This window comes from Sus scrofa, chromosome 13 (assembly GCF_054392235.1).
Source record: "Sus scrofa isolate SSC_HxYL_T2T_F1_AM1 chromosome 13, Sscrofa_HxYL_maternal_Yorkshire_Landrace_v2.0, whole genome shotgun sequence".
Taxonomy (NCBI): domain Eukaryota; kingdom Metazoa; phylum Chordata; class Mammalia; order Artiodactyla; family Suidae; genus Sus; species Sus scrofa.
The window spans coordinates 128417798-128435969 of NC_139395.1; the positions used below are offsets into that span (position 1 = coordinate 128417798).

The 18172-nt window shown below is 36.4% G+C and overlaps 1 protein-coding gene and 2 long non-coding RNA genes across 52 annotated transcripts in view; 2 read left to right on the forward strand and 1 right to left on the reverse strand.

Annotated features, from left to right (window-relative positions):
- The window catches only part of NAALADL2 (N-acetylated alpha-linked acidic dipeptidase like 2), a 1339033-nt gene that overhangs the window by 847930 nt on the left and 472931 nt on the right, over positions 1 to 18172 (forward strand). The window lies entirely within an intron of this gene.
- Positions 9282 to 15449, forward strand: LOC146397607 (uncharacterized). The gene is made up of 2 exons (XR_014824379.1): positions 9282 to 15059; positions 15337 to 15449. It is a non-coding gene; the product is annotated as an uncharacterized LOC146397607 (long non-coding RNA).
- On the reverse strand, positions 13906 to 17804 carry LOC146397608 (uncharacterized). The gene is made up of 2 exons (XR_014824383.1): positions 15328 to 17804; positions 13906 to 15045 (listed from the first exon to the last, which is right to left on the reverse strand). It is a non-coding gene; the product is annotated as an uncharacterized LOC146397608 (long non-coding RNA).

An 18172-nucleotide genomic window follows, 5' to 3' on the forward strand; every position in this document is an offset into this window, starting at 1 on the left:
AGCACTCTGTGGCTGGGGTAATGTCCACTGGAACTTTGTGACCCTCTCTTACTCAAGGAATTCCCATTGGGACCAAGAATGGTTGAACAACTCTTTGTCTTAGTTCTTCTTAAAGAAGGCAGTTCCCAGCAAGGAGTTTAGCAGTAGCTTTGTGCAGTTTAGCACCTTCAAGTGGCCTTTGAGTTATACAAGCAAGCTGCCATCATACTATTCAAGATGCTTATCAGTAATCTTTTGGTATTACTGGAGTAAAGAAGAAATACAAATGCCCATGATCATGGATTCTTCCTTTCCTCAAGATGTATTTATATACCCTGAGGGTGCCCTCCTCTATTCAGTCAATGAGTGTTTCTCAAGTGACTCTTATAAGTAAAGCACAGGGAGGCACACAAAAAAAGAGGCTCCTTATTCAAGAAGCTAAAACATCAGAGGGGACATGAGGACTAGCTATGAAAGCATGTAAAATTTGTCCAGAAAAGCAGCATAAAGTGCTGCAGGAATAAAACCTTCCTTAGCCTAATGAGTCAGTTACAGAGGATATGTGGCTTCAACTTAAAAAAAAAAAAAAAAAAACTTAGGGAGTTCCCGTAGTGGTGCAGTGGTTAATGCATCCGACTAGGAACCATGAGGTTGCAGGTTCGATCCCTGCCCTTGCTCAGTGGGTTAACGATCCGGCGTTGCCATGAGCTGTGGTGTAGGTTGCAGACGCGGCTCGGATCCCGCGTTGCTGTGGCTCTGGTGTAGGCTGGCTGCTACAGCTCCGATTAGACCCCTAGCCTGAGAACCTCCCATGTGCCGCAGGAGCGGCCCAAGAAATGGCAGAAAGACAAAAAAAAAAAAAAAATTAGATATAATTTATATACTATAAAATTCACCATTTTGAAGAACACAGTTTCTAATATAGTTACAGAGTTTTGCAACAATCATCACTATTTAATCCCCAAAACATTTTCATCACTCTAAAACAGAAACTCTACCCATCAACAGTTTGTCCTTATTCCCTGTCCCCCTATCTCCTGACAGCCACTAGTCTATTTTCAATATCTATAGATTTCCCTATTCTGAACATTTCATATACATGGAATTATACATTCTTGTAACTGGCTTCTTTAGTATAATATTTTCAAAGTTCACCCACGTTATAGTATACATCAATACTTCACTGTTTTTTATGGCTGAATAATTTTCCATTAGTATGGACATAGCACATATTGTCCATTCATTCACTAGTGAATGGACATTTGAGTTTCCTTCACTTTTTGACTGTTTCAAATAATGCTGCTATAAATATTCATATACAAGTTTTTGTGTGAACATATGCTTTCAGCTCTCTTGGAGTAGAATTACTGGGTTGAATGGTAACTCTATGTTTAAATTTTGGAAGAACTGCCAAACTGTTTTCTATAGAGGATATACCCTTTAAAATTCTTACCAGCAATATATGAAATATCTTTTTTTCTATATCATTGCCTTCCTTTATTATTTTTCTGATTTTTTTTATTACAGCTATCTTTGTTATACAGTGGTAGGTCATTGTTCAAATTTGCATTCTCCTTATGACTAATGATGTTGAGCACCTTTTCATGTGATTATTGGTCATTTGTATATCCTCTTTGGAGAAGTGTTTATTCAGCTCTTTTGCTCATTTTTTCCATTGGGTTACTGTCTTTTCACTGTCAAGTGGTGTGTGTTATTAGTATTTGATTTATAAATATTTTCTCCTATTCCATAAATTGTATTCTCACTGTTTCTTAGTAGTGTTCTTTGCTGCATAAAAGCTTTTAATTTTGATGGAATCCAATTAATCATCCCCTCCCCATTGGCTACATGTGCTCTTAGTTCCATGCATGTCTAAAGAACCTTTGTCTAGTCCAAGGTTATAAAAATTTATAACTATGTTTCCTTCAAAGAGTTTTTTTAGTGTTAACTCTTACATTTAGGCCTTTGATTAATTTTGAATTGATTTTTGGAAATAGTGTGATATGTGATTTATTCTTTTGCATATGTATATCCAGTTGTCTCAGAACCATTTGTGAAGAATTTTTTTTTCCACATGAAATATCTTGGCATCCTTGTTGACAATTAGTTATGCATAGATGTAAGGGTTTATTCATGTATTCTCAGTTCTATACATATTGAATGATTTGTCTATCCTTATGCCAGTACTATACTCCTTGGTTACTGTAACTTTGTAGTAAGATTTTGTAGTTTGTGGGGAGTATCAGTCCTTTAGATTTGTTCTTTGTTTTTTGTCATTCTGGATGCCATGAATTTTCCTATGAAATTCATCTTAAATTTTGAAAAGTGAGTGGGAGATGTTGATCAAATTTTTTGGATGTAATGCTTTTGGAAAAATAAATGCTGTAGAAAGAAAAAGAAATATATCTAAAGTCTAAGTGAGAGATGGATCTCAGGTGAAGAGCTACATGACCACAAGCACTGAGATAATGAGAAGCAGGTTCTTTGTATGTGGCTAGACCAGAGGAGAGGGAGTTATGAGAGACAAGGATAGAACAAGAGGTGGGGCTAGACCACAGCACATTTGATCCTGTAGGCAGTATTTTGTTCTGCAGGCAGTGAGGAGTTAGGTTGATGACAATCCTTTCTTGTTGTTCCAGTGTTAAAGTGATTATTTTTTCCTGTTATTTGTGTAATGTTGATACTCTCTTTGAATATGTGTGTGTGTGTGTAATAGTGGCTTTGACTTGTCTAAATTATGCACATTTAATAACAATAATTGAATTATAAATTAGAAGAAAATGTTTTCCATTATTTTTCTTTCTCTCTTAAGACTCTATGTTTTTGTTTGTTTGTTTGTTTGTTTGTTTTTGTCTTCTGTTTTGGTGCTTAATCAAATCTTCACAACTGGTATTGTCCTCAGTTAAAGCGTTCCCTTATACTTGAGTTTAATCACCCTGGGTGATTGAAACTATTCATTACACTTTAGAAAAGTGTAAAAAATCCCTTTGGAAAAGTCCAATACAATATGGTATCGATCAATTACATGTGTGTATTTATTTAGGGCAGTGAAGTTTAGCACAATATTTCTTCTAAATGCCACAGATTGGACAATATCTTTATAATTTTAACTACGCTGTTTCTGTAGTAAGCATGAAAAACTCTGGTAGAATTGTCTTAAATAGTAGCTACTTTTCTTTTTCTGTTGTGTCATGACAAATAACTTTCAAAGCAGTAAATGCCCTGAGGTGTATAGAATGTCTTCAGTGAAGAGATGAAAAAGATGAGGTTGAATGAATTAGAACACAGCTTCCCTCCACCAACAACCCATTTCTATAATATTTTTCCATATTATTTATATTTCCATAATATTTTTCTTAACAAATCATTGAAATAGTTTGCTATAAATTACAAAGGCTTAAGTAACTTTTTGAAGTGTGTTGATGGTCCAATTGGACAACCAAGAAACCAAGAAAGGATTTAATTATGGAAATTAAGCAAGGAAAGGAAGATTCTTTTACAATTTAAATTTCTGTGATGCTGTTTAGTTCACTGTGTCACCTGGTCTTTCAAGAATCTTGTTTGAATATTTTTCATGTCTGGCTGGAGGCTGTGTATGTTTGTTCATGGTTTTCTTTTTTTTTTCCACTAATGGAACTGCAAAAGTGTGGGTGGGGAAGATTGAAAAAGAGGAACTGCCAACGAAAATATGCAGTGTAGGCAGGGCAATGTTAAAATTTCTGTTAAAAAGTATTAAAAGTGAAAGGGGGCAATAGAAGGGCAGGGACAAGATAGAATAACAAATTGGATGTGAAGATATAATGAATGGAAACACTGAGAGTGACCTACATTTTCATCTGTAAAAGGCAAAGAGAAGACAATTAAGCCAGCTTTGGATTAAAAAAACCTCCTTCTGTACAGCAAGATTCAGTGCATATCTCAGTTTTGAAGTAACTCCATTTCTGCCTCATAAACCCAGTTCTGCAGAGACACCAGTTTAATAGTGACAAGCGATCTCTTATTTTCTCTGCCAGGATTACTCATCAACTCAGGATTACTCATTACTCAGTCATGAACTGCTTTTATAAAACTTAAAGAGTTTTGCAGAAAGAGGTACAAGTATTTATGTGGTGATGTCCAGGTAGATCCCATTATATTTGGCACTTTCTTTCCCGGGTACATGAAAATCAGTGCTTCTCTTTGAGAGCACTTCTTTTGGTTTACTAAATCTGTTTTTAACTTTGCAGCAGGCCTGGAGTTCAGTAATGGAAAGGGCAGGAAGCTATGTCCAATACATCCCATACAATATGATGTTAATCAGTCAAGTACGCTTATTCTACCCATAGCACCTCTATAGATGGGGTTATGAGAAGCATCTCTCCTGCCAAACCTTTTCCTTTCTTTCTCGTCCTTTTCTGCTTCAATGGGCTACTTGACCCGTGGAAATAATTTTGATGCCACCTAAAGTTTTGGTAGTGTTTATGTCCTTGAATATTAGTTTGTATTATTTACTTGATAACCAAGGATTATTGACACATGAAGATGTAAGTAAAACCTTTCCTGGTTTATCCAGAAAATTGGAGAAGTAGATATGGATAGTATATTATGGTATCAAAATAAGCTAGATTTACAAAACATATCAGGGATCACTACATTCACTCATATTCATATTGTCATTTAATATTCAAATAATTCTGAAAATCAATTATTTATTTATTTACACATTATGTACCAAGGACTTTTATAAATGTTATAGAAGTATTTACTCTGATTTTCACAATAATACATGAGGTAGATATTTTCATTATTATTGATATTATTAATCCTCACTTTATAGATAAAGAAACTGAAGGAAAAGGGGATCAAATAGATTTTCTCCAAAAACTCCATAGGTAATAGTGGAGGAATTGAGAATATATTAAGTATTTTGAGTCCAAATTCTATACTCTTATTCACCACACTGTGCAGCCAAAGTAAACTAACTAGTCAGATAGTATTGCCACCATTTTGCAAAAGACAATACTAAAGCTCAGGTATAGGGAGCAACTTTCCTAAAGTACTAGTACTTCATAGAGTCTATTCTTCAGTATTACATTGAATCATATTACTGTGGTAGCTGATTAATACCATAGATGTTCCTTAGGAAATACTCAGTGAAAGTTCATTTAAATATTAAAGGGAAGTATGAGAAAAAATGCTCTTACAATACCTTGTGATGTATCTTCCTTTTGAAGTCAGTTTCTCTCCCAATATCCTCTCTACCATCTTGGGCCCAGGAAATGAAAATGTCAAATGCCACTTCCTAGAGAAAAGCATATGATGTAAGAAAGGTTTCTTTCAGACAGAAAGAAAAAGAAGAAAGGAGAAGGAAGAGAGAGAGAAAGTAAGAGCAAGTTCTAGAATGAAATTTTGGATATTCTGCATTTTACAAAGAAATCACCTGGTTGGTACTACTCCAGCTTGAATCTATGTGGTGATCACAGTTGGGGAGAAATGAAGTGTGCTGTGTTTGGCAAAAAGAAGTCCCACTTTCAGTATTGAGAAGTCTTCCTCAGCATGTAAGCAGCTTGGAAGGGAACCCATAGGAGATACGGAATGTGATGGCTTTGAATCTGTTGATGGGCATGGGCTACCATGTGAACCTACAGCACCATCATAGAGAATACGCAGTGGGCAGCCCAAACGGTATGACTGAGAGCTAGAAAATGTATACGAGCAGAGCAGGGGTGATATCAATTCCTAAGCAAAATTTGAGCTTCAAAGTAGAATTGGGAGAGTATTTACATAAATTTTTGGCATCCTCAGCAATTGGAATTCAAGGGAAATTGCTGATGAGGCTGGTAGAATGCTAGAGGACCCTAACATGATCTGTATAGGGATACCAGACCCACTTTCCTGCAAGGATGATAGGAAGTTTCAAAGAGAAACCTCCCTAAAAACTGCAAAGGAAACAGACTAAGATTTGTTTAATTGGCAAATTTGTTCTTCCAATTGTCCAGGGACAAAGGAGATTAATGAGAAAGTATATATCAGCTGCAATAAAATAAAAAATTCAAACTGCCCTTTTTTGCATATTTGAGTACAATGTGTACATATTTTTTCTTTTCTGAAGGATGTAATTTTATTGCACTTTATGAATATATAAATAAAATATATTCATTATAAAAACTCAAACAGTATTTAAAAATATGAAGGAGAAGATTACGGCCTTCTGTAGTTCTGTTATCCTGGGATAACTTCCATGGATACCTCAAGGCCACTCTTTTATGCATCTACATAATACACTTACATATAATTATGTGTCTAAATATGTATACACATTATTTTACATAATGGGATCATATATATTCCATATGCTATCTTTTCTGCCCCTCTCCCAAAACACTTTACCCTATCACAGCATGGATGATGGAATTTCCTTTCAATCAAAATGCATATTCACCTTACAAAGGATGCCTAGTGAAAACTAAGGGTTTCCTTTAACGTTTCTAGTGGCGTTAACATTATATACATCATATATGTCAGTAAATTTTTAAAAAGATCAATCAAGATAGCTTAATGACTTCAAGACAGAATGACAGAAAGAAAAGTGGCATATTTTAGTTCCTTTGTGCTCTGGTTCCAGTCATATACTGTGAGGGCCGTCTCAAACCTACTCCAACTCTGTCATTTCACAGATGAACAAACTAAGGTCTCAAGGGTTAAACAGCTTGTTAGAAGCAGAAAATGAGCCCCTCTTATTTGAATCCATACTGTGAACTAAACATCTTTTAGGAGCTGAACAACTAAACAACCACCTTGGAAAAAAACAAATAAACAAATCAGTATCACCAGTAATGGTTATGATTTATTGAGCATCTATTAAATGTCAGAAACTGTGTTGGGCCTTTATACAGCATTAGTCTTGCAAGGCAAATGTTATTGATAAGCACAGGTATTACTGTCAAAATTTTATAGCTGAGGAAAATAAGGTACACAGACGTCATGTCATTTGCCTTTATCGGGCAGCCCCTGACTCCAAAGTCTATACTGCAACTATTATATTGGGCTGCTTTCCAACTGCAGCAGTACTGGGAAGCCAGGAAGCTAGTGAGTCAGGGCTTGTTAAGCTATATTCAGTGTTAATTTTCAGCTTTCTGCTGATACTGCTCACATCTCTCCCTTTAGTCGAGTGATGAATTTAGCCAAATAGGCAGTGGATTGTCTAATCTCTTTCCAATTGGCTAACCCAGGATCTACTAGCTAGTAAAGCAAGTTTATGCTGTGTATTTTATAAATGGAATTGACACTGTGTAAATTGACTATCGACTATGCACTTAAGCGGAGTATTTAAAACTAAATACACTAGGTCTAACCCCTAAGGCTTCATATTATCCTCAGAGCACAGAGAAAGGAAACAGTGATAGAGTCAGCTACTTTTAGTTTTTTATAAGAGTAGACCAGACAGCCATACTGGGGGGAGAGGAAAGAAAGAAAGTGGGCACTGTCATCTGGATAGGTAACTTTCCCATCAATGTACATTCATGTAGTAATAGTAACAGCAGCAGTAATAATAGTACAAATAATAGTAGTAGTAATAATACAAGTAATCGTGGTAGTAATAATAATGATGATGAAATAATAGCAACAATAACAATGACAAAGAAGGTGTTTTGGTCCATGTTCTTGATAGATCATGGCTTTATGTCCAAATTTTAAAAAAAGGCGAAATAATTATTTTAGGTTAACACACCTAATATTGGCTTGAAGAGACCAATGTAGATTTGAAAAGCCAGTTCTAAATATTAAATCCTAATCCTTATTCAGGCAGTGTTCCTAATTTGAAGAAAGATATTTTTAGAGAATTATCATAGACATTTGTATTAGTTTTCTAAGGCAGTCACAACAAAGTCCCACAAAATGGTTGGCTTAAAACAACAGAAATTTATTCTTTCACAGTTCAGGAGGCTTAGAAGTTCAAAATCAAGATGTCAATGGGGCCAGGTTCCCTCTGAAACACCAGGGGAGGCTCTTTCCTTGTGTCTTCCTAGCTTCTGGCAGTTGTCAGTAGTCCTTGATGTCCCTTTGCTTTCAGCTGCCTCACTCCAATTTCTGTTTCTACCTTTCTGTGGCTATGTGGTTGTCTCCCTTCTGTGTGTGACTGTGTCTCTGTCTCTACAGTGACTGGATTTAGAACCCACAGTAATCTAGTATGACCTCATTATAAGTCACATCTTAATTACATCTGCGAAGACACTATTTCCAAATAAGGTCACATTCAGAGGTACTGGAAGTCAGGTCATGAACCTATCATATCTTTTTAGGGGACATAATTCAACTCATTACAACCTTCCCCCCACCCTTCACCACCTTCCTTAGCTTTTTAAAGTACTGTTACAGAATAACAGTTTATAACATTTAGAAAATACAACACCAAAGCATCACTTTTAATCTTACCAAATAGATACTTATTCTTAACGTTTATATTTTTTCTGTAAAAACATTTAAGGGGACACCCACACATAGTTTAAAAAAATGAGTCCTTTGTGCCAGACACGTTGTTGTGTTCTGGAGATATAGGGATGAGGAAAAACAAACATGGCCCCCGTCCTTAAAGAGTAAGAATGAGAGAGAGAATCATAATGTCCCAAACCAGTCAATCAACCTACCAGACAAGGGATGCAAAAGAGACACCCAGTGCAGTCAGAGCCCATGATGAGAGATCCAGGGTAGATGTTGATGATGGATCTAAAGTAAGCTTAGAGGTGACCATGTTAATAAGGAAGAGTGACTCCTTTCAGACAGGGGAAGAGCATGTACCAAGGTCCTGGGACAGGAGGTAATAATCTTCTTCAGAAGATAGAATCAGAGGGGAGCACAAAGTCCAGAGTGTGCCGAAAGGAAGAAGACACAGGCTGTGATCCAGAGGGAAATGGTTTGTTGGCCGTCACAGGAACAGGTGCTGATTTAATCCCAAGGACTCTGTCAAGTCACTGAAGGCTTCTTTGCAGCGTTTACTCTTATAAAATAAAGAACAGACACCAGTAGCTCTAACTTCTTTTTCTCTGGTTCTTCCTGTTAAGTGTGTTTATGAATGCAAACTAAAAATGTCGGGAGAGACAGGGGTTTATTATTTCCCTGTTTAGGGAAGAAGGGAGAGGGAGCCAACATCCCACACTGTTCATACTGCTACCACAGTAGCAATGTACCTCTTTTAAGCTGTGTTAAGAATCTGCTAAGTCCAGATATCAAGGTTGGTCATTAGGGATTGATTTGCTGTCTACCCATTTGCTTTTCTTTCACATTAGGGGCTGGTTAGCATGTGCAGTGGGCCAAGTGGAAGAGGGAAACTCTGGCCAACTTCTCAGGCACATGAATCATGGATTAATTTTTTTTTCCATCTTTGTGTTTCCTGTGCATAACACAGTGTCTGGTGTATAATTACTGGATGAATGGAGAGATGGATCACCCATATTCTGCTCTCAGAAAGACTTATCACTCTCATTAATCTCTTGGCTTTTTTCAATATTTGTGACTTCCCAGATGTACTGAAGTCACATTTATAGTTTCTTGGACTCTTTAGTTACAGATCCAAGCCCTTGATTGAAAAAAGAAAAACACTAACAACAAATCCTTAAATTCTGATACAGTCTTTCATTCAGAAAAGAATATTCTTTGTAGTACCTTTCCCTATTATTTTAGTAGAGCTGGCTTTCTTTTTTCTTTTTCCTTTTGCTTTGCTACTCCTTGCTTTCTATTTATTTTGCTTCCTCATTTATTAAAATATTATGCAGGATAAATCAGTAAATTCAATAAAATATGTTGTCATTTCTAACAAATTATTCTTATAAAGCAATGAAAGTTAAGCCTCCAGGAATTTCAACTGTGGCTCAGCTGTAACCAACCTGACTAGTAGCCATGAGGATTTGGGTTCCATCCCTGATCCCAATGGGTTAAGGATTTGGCATTGCCACGAGCTATGATGTAGGTCATAGGTGCAACTCAGATGTGGCGTTGCTGTGGCTCTGGTGTGTGCTGGCAGCTGCAGCTCTGAATCTACCTCTGGCCTGGGAAGTTCCATATGCCACACATGTGGCCCTAAAAAGCAAATAAAATAAAATAAAATAAAAAAATTAAAAGCCTCCACTAAATAAGTCCTTACCTTGGGGAAGAGAAATGGGAGCAATAACTCTCTGTCCTGAAGGGGAAAGTGCCAAATAGAGATAGAGCAGGGCACTTTACTTCCTGGTTCATTCTGCTTGTTTGGATAATGTGTCGAGAATTCACTTGAACCCTTGAAATCCTAATGAGCAAACATTTCAAAGGTTTTAGTCACAGTCGGAGTAGCAATTCCAGAGGGGCCATTGACAGAGATTGGGGTGGGAAGGTCTAGAACTAACACATCAGTGCTGCCCTGTCTTCCCTTATGCATTGTCTGCACATCATGTGTCTCTTCTCCTCCTACTAAGGTTTAGGTGAGATTCCTAGTAAATAAATGGACAGGGGAAGTGTGGGAAAATGAGGGTTATATCAGGGACTTCTTCTAGGGACCTATGTTGGAGAACCAAGGATTAGAAGAGCCTGTGTTTTCTATTCTTCTTTCTTCTTATTACCTCATTGGTCTCTGGGAAAATACCTTCTTTTCAAAAATAGCTTGATTTTATTTAACCTCTAAAATGCTAAAAGAAAGTTAACTGTAAATTGTAAATAAAATCTTCTCTGCTCTGAATCCAATCCTTCCTTTTTCTCAAAATAAGTACTTTCACACACACACACAGACACCCACCCACCCACCCACACACACACACACACACACACATAAACAGTCCTGGTATCCTTTTTTTAATTAAAAAAAATAAAGAAATAGATGAACTTAGAATTACTGACAGGCATATAAATAGTTTTCCTGAGGAGAAAAAAAAGCAGCTTTGAAACAAAAAAATGTGAATTACGCATAGTTTGGAGTGTGATTTAATATGTTCAGAAAATGTGCTACAAACCTGTAAATTGTACTGCTTGCCTCATATAATGACTTCAGTGAACCTTACTTTTCAAGTCCACGGAGGTGAACTGTAATAAGTGTTGTAATAACTTCATTCTATTAATGTTATCTATGATATTTTTCTGTTGTGTAAAAATAGCAGTACATTCTTCTCAATGGAATAATTCAGAACCATATAAATTAGCAGACAAAATATGTTTATGTGCATGTATATAGTGAAAAAATAAGAGGCATACATATGTATAATTCCAAGTTTATATGCGAATAATTTTAAGTTTATACATATATATATATATACTCTTGGCATCAAAACGGGTATTTTCCACATATAGATTTTTTTTTCCTCATATACAGTTAACTAGTACTGTAGACTTAAAATGTTCAATAAATCTAAAGTTTCATCTTTTACTTTGAGCAATAGAAGAAAAGAAGTTGAATCCAGGGTATAAGGAAGTAGGATATAGAAACCCTGGATACTGGTACGTTGTGCCCACACTGGACTGACTGCAATGCTTCTGAATATGTGTGTGTTCAGAGATACAATGAGTGGGGCTATCTTTGGAGTATTAATGAATCTGGTGCAATTTATCTAAATGAAGAATAGAATTTGGGGGATGATGACAATATGATACATGATGAGGAGAAGGGAAAGTGGAGGGAAAATAACAATTGGAACTTTTCAGAGTTCCCTTATGGCTCAGTGGGTTAAGAACCTGACATAGCCTCCATGAGGATGTGGGTTTAATCTCTGACCTCACTCGGTGGGTAAAGAATCCAGCATTACACATGCTGTGGTGTAGGTTGCAGATGCAGCTCAAATCCTGTGTTGCTGTGGCTGTGGCATAGGCTGACTGCTGCAGATCTTATTTGACCCCTAGGCTGGGAACTTCCATATGCTATAGGTGCAGCCCTATAAAGAAAAACAAGCAAACAATTGGAGCTTTTCCAGGAAATTTCCAGTCAGTTAAAGATAGGGTATATGGTTACCTGATTTTTTTTTTCTAATTGGAGTATAGTTGATTTACAATTCTGTTCAATTGTACAGCAATGTGAATCAATTATACATATACATAGATCTATTCCTTTTTAGATTATTTAATGATATATATCACTACAGAGTATTGAGTAAATTTCCCTGTGCTATACAGTAGGTCCTTCTTATTCATCCATTCCATTAATAGTGTGTGCATATGTCAGTTCCAACCTCCCATTTTATCCTTTCCCCCAATATTTGACCTTTGGTAATTATAAGTTTGGTTTCTATATCTTTAAGTTTGCTTCTGTTTTGTGAACAAGTTCACCTATGATATTCTTTATTAGATTCTACATGTTAGTGATCTCATATTTATCTCTAACTTCACTTAGTATGATAATTTCTAGGTCCATCCATGTTGCTGCAAATGACATTATTTCATTCTTTTTTATGGCTAATACACCATTGTATACATGTACCATATCTTCTTTATCCATTCCTCTGTCAATGGACATTACGGATGCTTCCATTTCTTGGCTATTGTGAATATTGCTTCAATGAACACTGGGGTGCATATATCTTTTCAAATTATGGTTTTCCCCAGATATATGCCCAGGAGTGGGAGACAGATGGCCAAAAAAACCACAAAAAACTCAGCATCATTGATAGAGAAATGCAAATCAAAACTACAATGAGGTATCACCTCACATGAATCAGAAGGGCTGTCATCAAAAAGTTTACAAACTATAAATACTAGAGAGGGTGTATAAAAGGGAACCCTCCTACATTGTTGGGAGGAATGTAAATTGGTATAGCCATTATGGAGAAAACTATGGAGATTTTAAAAAAACTAAATACTAAACTGCTTTATGATACCTGATCTTCAATATGCACATCATGGGAATAAATGAGATACTCCACTGAACCTCCATCCATTTGTCAGAACAAGCAAGGTATTGTGGGCACTCTACAGAAATGGGATGGACCCTCTATACTCCAAATTTTGTTCAGAGTCTGAGATCCATGATGCCATGACAAGCACTAACAGGGTGTGAAGAGGTTTATGACTTATATAATGAAGCTTTCTGTGGAAAGTAGGTAGCTCATGAGTTCTGAAATGGCATGAGGAGCAGGGAAAGGAGACTGGCTTGTGTGGATGTCTTGCCGTTGTGTCTGATTTATTTTTGGGTTTAAGGGATGCAGCCAGGCATAAGTTTCCTGTACCTAGTTTGAACTTCCAGTACATAATGGGGATCATCAGGCTTTGTAATCAGTTTGTCCTCCTGAAGGGCTGAGGACAAAAGGAGGGATAAGGTTTAAAATCTGTCAGCAATACCAAAGATTGGAGCCAGAGTCTTTATTGCACAAAGGAATCCTAATGTATAGTCTACAGACCTTTGACCAATTCACTAACCTAAAGTTTGCTTGCAGAAAATGTAGTCCACAGCTAATTTAAGGGAGGTTGAAAGCATTCCTTCAAGTTTCTTACCTTGTTAGTTGAGGCATACCAAATATTTGCCTCTCTTGCAGTCATAGGATATAAAGTGCTGCCATTCAAGATCTATCCCTAGTGCCTTCAGAGTCTTGCTAAAAGAAAATACTCACAGGTCTCAATAAATAATACCTTACTAGGGAACATTTTTACAAAGGAGTAAAGCTTAAGATTTGTTTTTGGACTGAGATGGAGCAGAGAGAATTGAGCAACTTTGAAAGGGGTACAAAGACATGATATGAGGAGTGAAAAGAAAATGTTTGATCTCTGTCAAAATTTTGCTGAATTACATTTCTGTGTATACGTTAAAAAACAAAAAAGACAAAGAAGTTTTAGTCCTATATGAACTCTCACAGATAAGTGTTAAACCTGCCACTTATTCCTTGCATGCTTGGACTCAAGCACATATTCATTATTTCTCCAGCTACTGTTTTCTTGAAATCAATGAACTTAGATGATAGGGCATTCACACTAATTCAAAAGAATGATGTGGAGTTTCTGTTATTTTCTTTTAAGACACTGTGTGTGTCTTTGGCTTTGTGCTATTTATTCATTTACGATCCTGCTATATTTCATTTCTAACTTAAATAATCTGATTCTCTGCTTTTTCTTTTTAATTTTAGAATGTTTGAATAAGAATACAGGTATTCATTCAGTGTATATTCACTTCATGTTTGGCTATTCCTGATTTCTAAATTATTTAAAATTCCTTATAAACCTAAAGATGAAACAGCATATTTTTTTTACATAAGCAACTTATTCTAGGTTGCTATTACTTTAAAGAATTTCAGAAAGTGAGAAAACTAAGATGTGTCAAATCTAAGTAATTTGCCCAAGGTCACAAGCCTGAAAAGTAGTAGAGCTGGTTTCTTGCTTTTCAGTCAGTTGTTGTCCTACTGCTATTTTAGGTGTCATAGAAACTTAAAATATTTCCAAGAAAATTAAGGTTTTATTGATTTGCAAGCTGTCTTGGAAAGACAAGATTTGAAATCTAACAACCACTTATTTTGAAACATCAAGTTTCCTCTAATCTAGTTTTCAAATACGGCAGTTTTTTCACTTAACATATTTTGTCAAACTGGTTAGCATATAAAAATAACTTCTGTGTCTCTAAAACAGCCAAATGACAACTAAAACTATCATAGATATGCCTTCATGATAACGAAGAATCATAGGGAAATTTCATTACTTAGAATTGCACAGCAGCTGGGAGGTTTACTTCGTATGCGTAAAACACTGGCTGTTTGCATACCTATAAACTGTTGCCAAAATTAAAATTAAGAAGATGTTTCACTATTAAAACTTTTATACCACCACAGCTGTTTTTAGACCTTCATCCTTTCACTTTTCTCCAGCTTTTGTTTTCACTGGTACATTAAAAGTCATTTTTAGAAAAAATGATAACAACAAAAGGAAAAACAGTAGTGTATCTTATCAAGGATACACTGATATTGACTAACACTTTGAGATCAGAAAGGAGTAGTTGTGTAATCTAACCCATATTTAACTTATGTAGTAACCATTACTGTTTGGCAAACTAAAGGGTATTTTGAAATTTATCGTGGAATGTCCAAAATTCAAGTGAAAAATGCATGAAATGGAATTACCTTGTATACTTAGAACTGATAATAGGAATTAGAACTTATGATAGGGGAGTTCCCGTCGTGGCGCAGTGGTTAACGAATCCGACTAGGAACCATGAGGTTGCGGGTTCGGTCCCTGCCCTTGCTCAGTGGGTTAACGATCCGGCGTTGCCATGAGCTGTGGTGTAGGTTGAAGACGCGGCTCGGATCCAGCGGTGCTGTGGCTCTGGCGTAGGCCAGTGGCTACAGCTCTGATTCGACCCCTAGCCTGGGAACCTCCATATGCCGCAGGAGCGGCCCAAAGAAATAGCAAAAAGACAAAAAAAAAAAAAAAAAGAACTTATGATAGGAATATGATAAAACATTAAAAATAATAGTAATAATAAGGAAATAATTGGAAAAAAATCTTTATTTGTAGGATCTAGTTACATTAAAGAATCATTGATGCTTTGTAAGAAAAAATACTTGCAAATGGTACTGTTCCATATGCATATTTTTTTCTGTTTTAGGACTTAGACTTTTGACACAGAAATTGTTGTCAAATTTTAAATTTGTTTTTAAATTTTCCTTTGATTATTTAAGTAATATATTGTATATATTACTTTTGAGTGTAATAGACTTCTAAGCCATAATAAAATGACTGTAAAATAAAGTAGATGTCCATTCAAGCCATCAGTCAACCAATTAAGCATGCAGTCAGTACATGAGGATCAATATTGTAAGCACTGTAGAAGACAAAGAGAAATCACCTTGCCATTATAACTGCCTCCACTGACTTGTCAGCGTGGCTAAAGTGTCAAGTGAGACCACATACCAAAATTCTTAAGAACCACAGCTTGGACATCAGAAACCAGGATTATAATCCAGTTTTGCTACCTACTACAACATTAGGAGTCTTTTAAACACAACAGTCTTGAGTTTTCTCATCTGCGAAGTGGTGATATTGGTAATGGCAACATCCACTCTAGAGGATACCTGGGAGGATTTCCCGTAAACAAAGTTTTAACACAATGCCTTGTTAAACCTTGTTGAACCACAGTGTGGGTTCAGTAAATAGTAGCTCTTATTGTTGTTATTTTACCTGAAATGGAATAGAGAACAATTAATTTTTTAATTTTGATGAATCATTAGTTCCTATAAGTGTTGCCTAATGTGACAAGTAAAACTTAAACAAAAGCTTGACAAGTAGGGCAATAATGGAAAGATTATTCCAATGATGGAAAATATAAGTACAAGTAGGCAGAGTGTGAGATTTTTGAGGATGGTGAAGACAGCCTGACTGGGGGGGGGTGGGAAAACTCCCTATTTGGGATAATAAAAATAGTTGTAATAGGGATATAGTGGCCATTTGATATAGGATTTTAGAAACCAATGGAGAAGGACCATATATTAGATTCCAGATATAAGTGCTATCTTACGGTATTTGTCTTTTTCTCTTTCTGACTTACTTCACTTAGTATGAGAATCTCAAGTTCCATCCATGTTAATGCAAGTGACATTATTTTGTTTTTTTTTTTATGGCTGAGTGGTGTTCCATTGTGTTTATGTACCACATCTTCTTAATCCATTCATCTGTTGATGGATATTTAAATTGTTTCCATGTATTGACTATTGTGAATAGTGCTGCAATGAACATAGGGGTGCATGTATATTTTAAAATGAAATTTTTGTCCAGTTATATGCCCAGGAGTGGGATGACTACATCATATGTAAGTTCTAGATTTAGTTTTCTGAGGTAACTCCATACTGTTTTCCATAGTGGTTGTACCACTGTTGCCACCCTCCTAGGTTCCCTTTTCTCCACACCCTATCTAGCATCTGTTATTTGTAGATTCATTAATGATGGTCATATTGACCTCTGCGAAGTGATACTTCATTGTCGTTTTGATTTGCATTAATTAGTGACGTTGAACATTTTTTCATGTGCCTGTTGGTCATCTGTATGTATTCTTTGGAGAAATGTCTGCAGAGAGTGACAGTTTTTTACCTCTTCTCTTCCAATTTGGATGCCTTTTATTTCTTTTGTCTGATGGCTGTGGTTAGGACTTCCAATACTGTTGTTGAATAAAAGCAGTGACAGTGGGCATACTTGTCTTATTCCAGATTTTAGCAGGAAGTCTTTCAGCTTTTCTCTTGATTATTATTATGGATTTATCATAAATGACTTTTATTAAGATAGGTTCCCTCTGTACATATTTGGGATAATAAACAATAGTTGTAATAGGGACATAACAGCCATTTGATCCATGATCTTAGAAACTATTGGAGAAGAACCTAAACATCCCTCCCAAGGGACTTCTCATCTCTGTGCTGCGTTGGTGGTGGGAGGAGTGGACTATAAAACAGAGATGAGAACAAAGTCTTTAAGACCTTTGATGTGACAGAAATCCTTAGAATATGGATGTTAGAATTGTATGGAATGTCATTGGCATACCTATATACAGATATAAATATATCTATATCTAGATAGATAGATAGATAGATAGATATGTATCCTTTTGCCCCAAAGAAAGGAAATACCATTTTATTCACATGAAAGATAGAAACGGGAGTTCCCATTGTGGCACAGTGGAAATGAATCTGACAAGGTACCATAAGGTTGCAGGTTTGATCCCTGGCCTCACTCAGTGGGTTAAGGATCCAGCATTGCTGTGAGCTCTGGTGTAGGTTGCAGACACAGTTTGGATCCTGTGTTGCTGTGGCTGCAGCATAGGCCAGAAGCTGTAGCTCCAATTGGACCCCTAGTCTGGGAACCTCTGTATACTGTGGGTGTGGCCCTAAAAAGTTAAAAATAAAAACAAAATTAAAAAAAAGAAACATCAGGAGCCATTAAAGAGTCTTAAGCAGTTTTACTTGGTATTATGAACTGGGCAGCTTAGTGTATGATGAAAAGAAGATGATGAGAGGGGAGAGGCATGGAGAATTTGAAGTCACTGAAAAAGCGCCGTGTGACAAGTGCGAGTTCTTGTGCAGGCATATTTGTGGGAGCATTAACATCATTTCTCACAGAGCCCTTGCTGCTGAAATGGCCCACTGACCTGTGGAAGAGCTGTGAGCATGTACATGTTATTATTACTATTGTTATTTTTTCCAGTGGCCAGATGTGAAAGGAGGGGTCCCCCCAGGGGAACTGGCTGGTATCTCTGTTCCCTCCTGTTCATGGTTGGATTTTCTTGGCTCACACT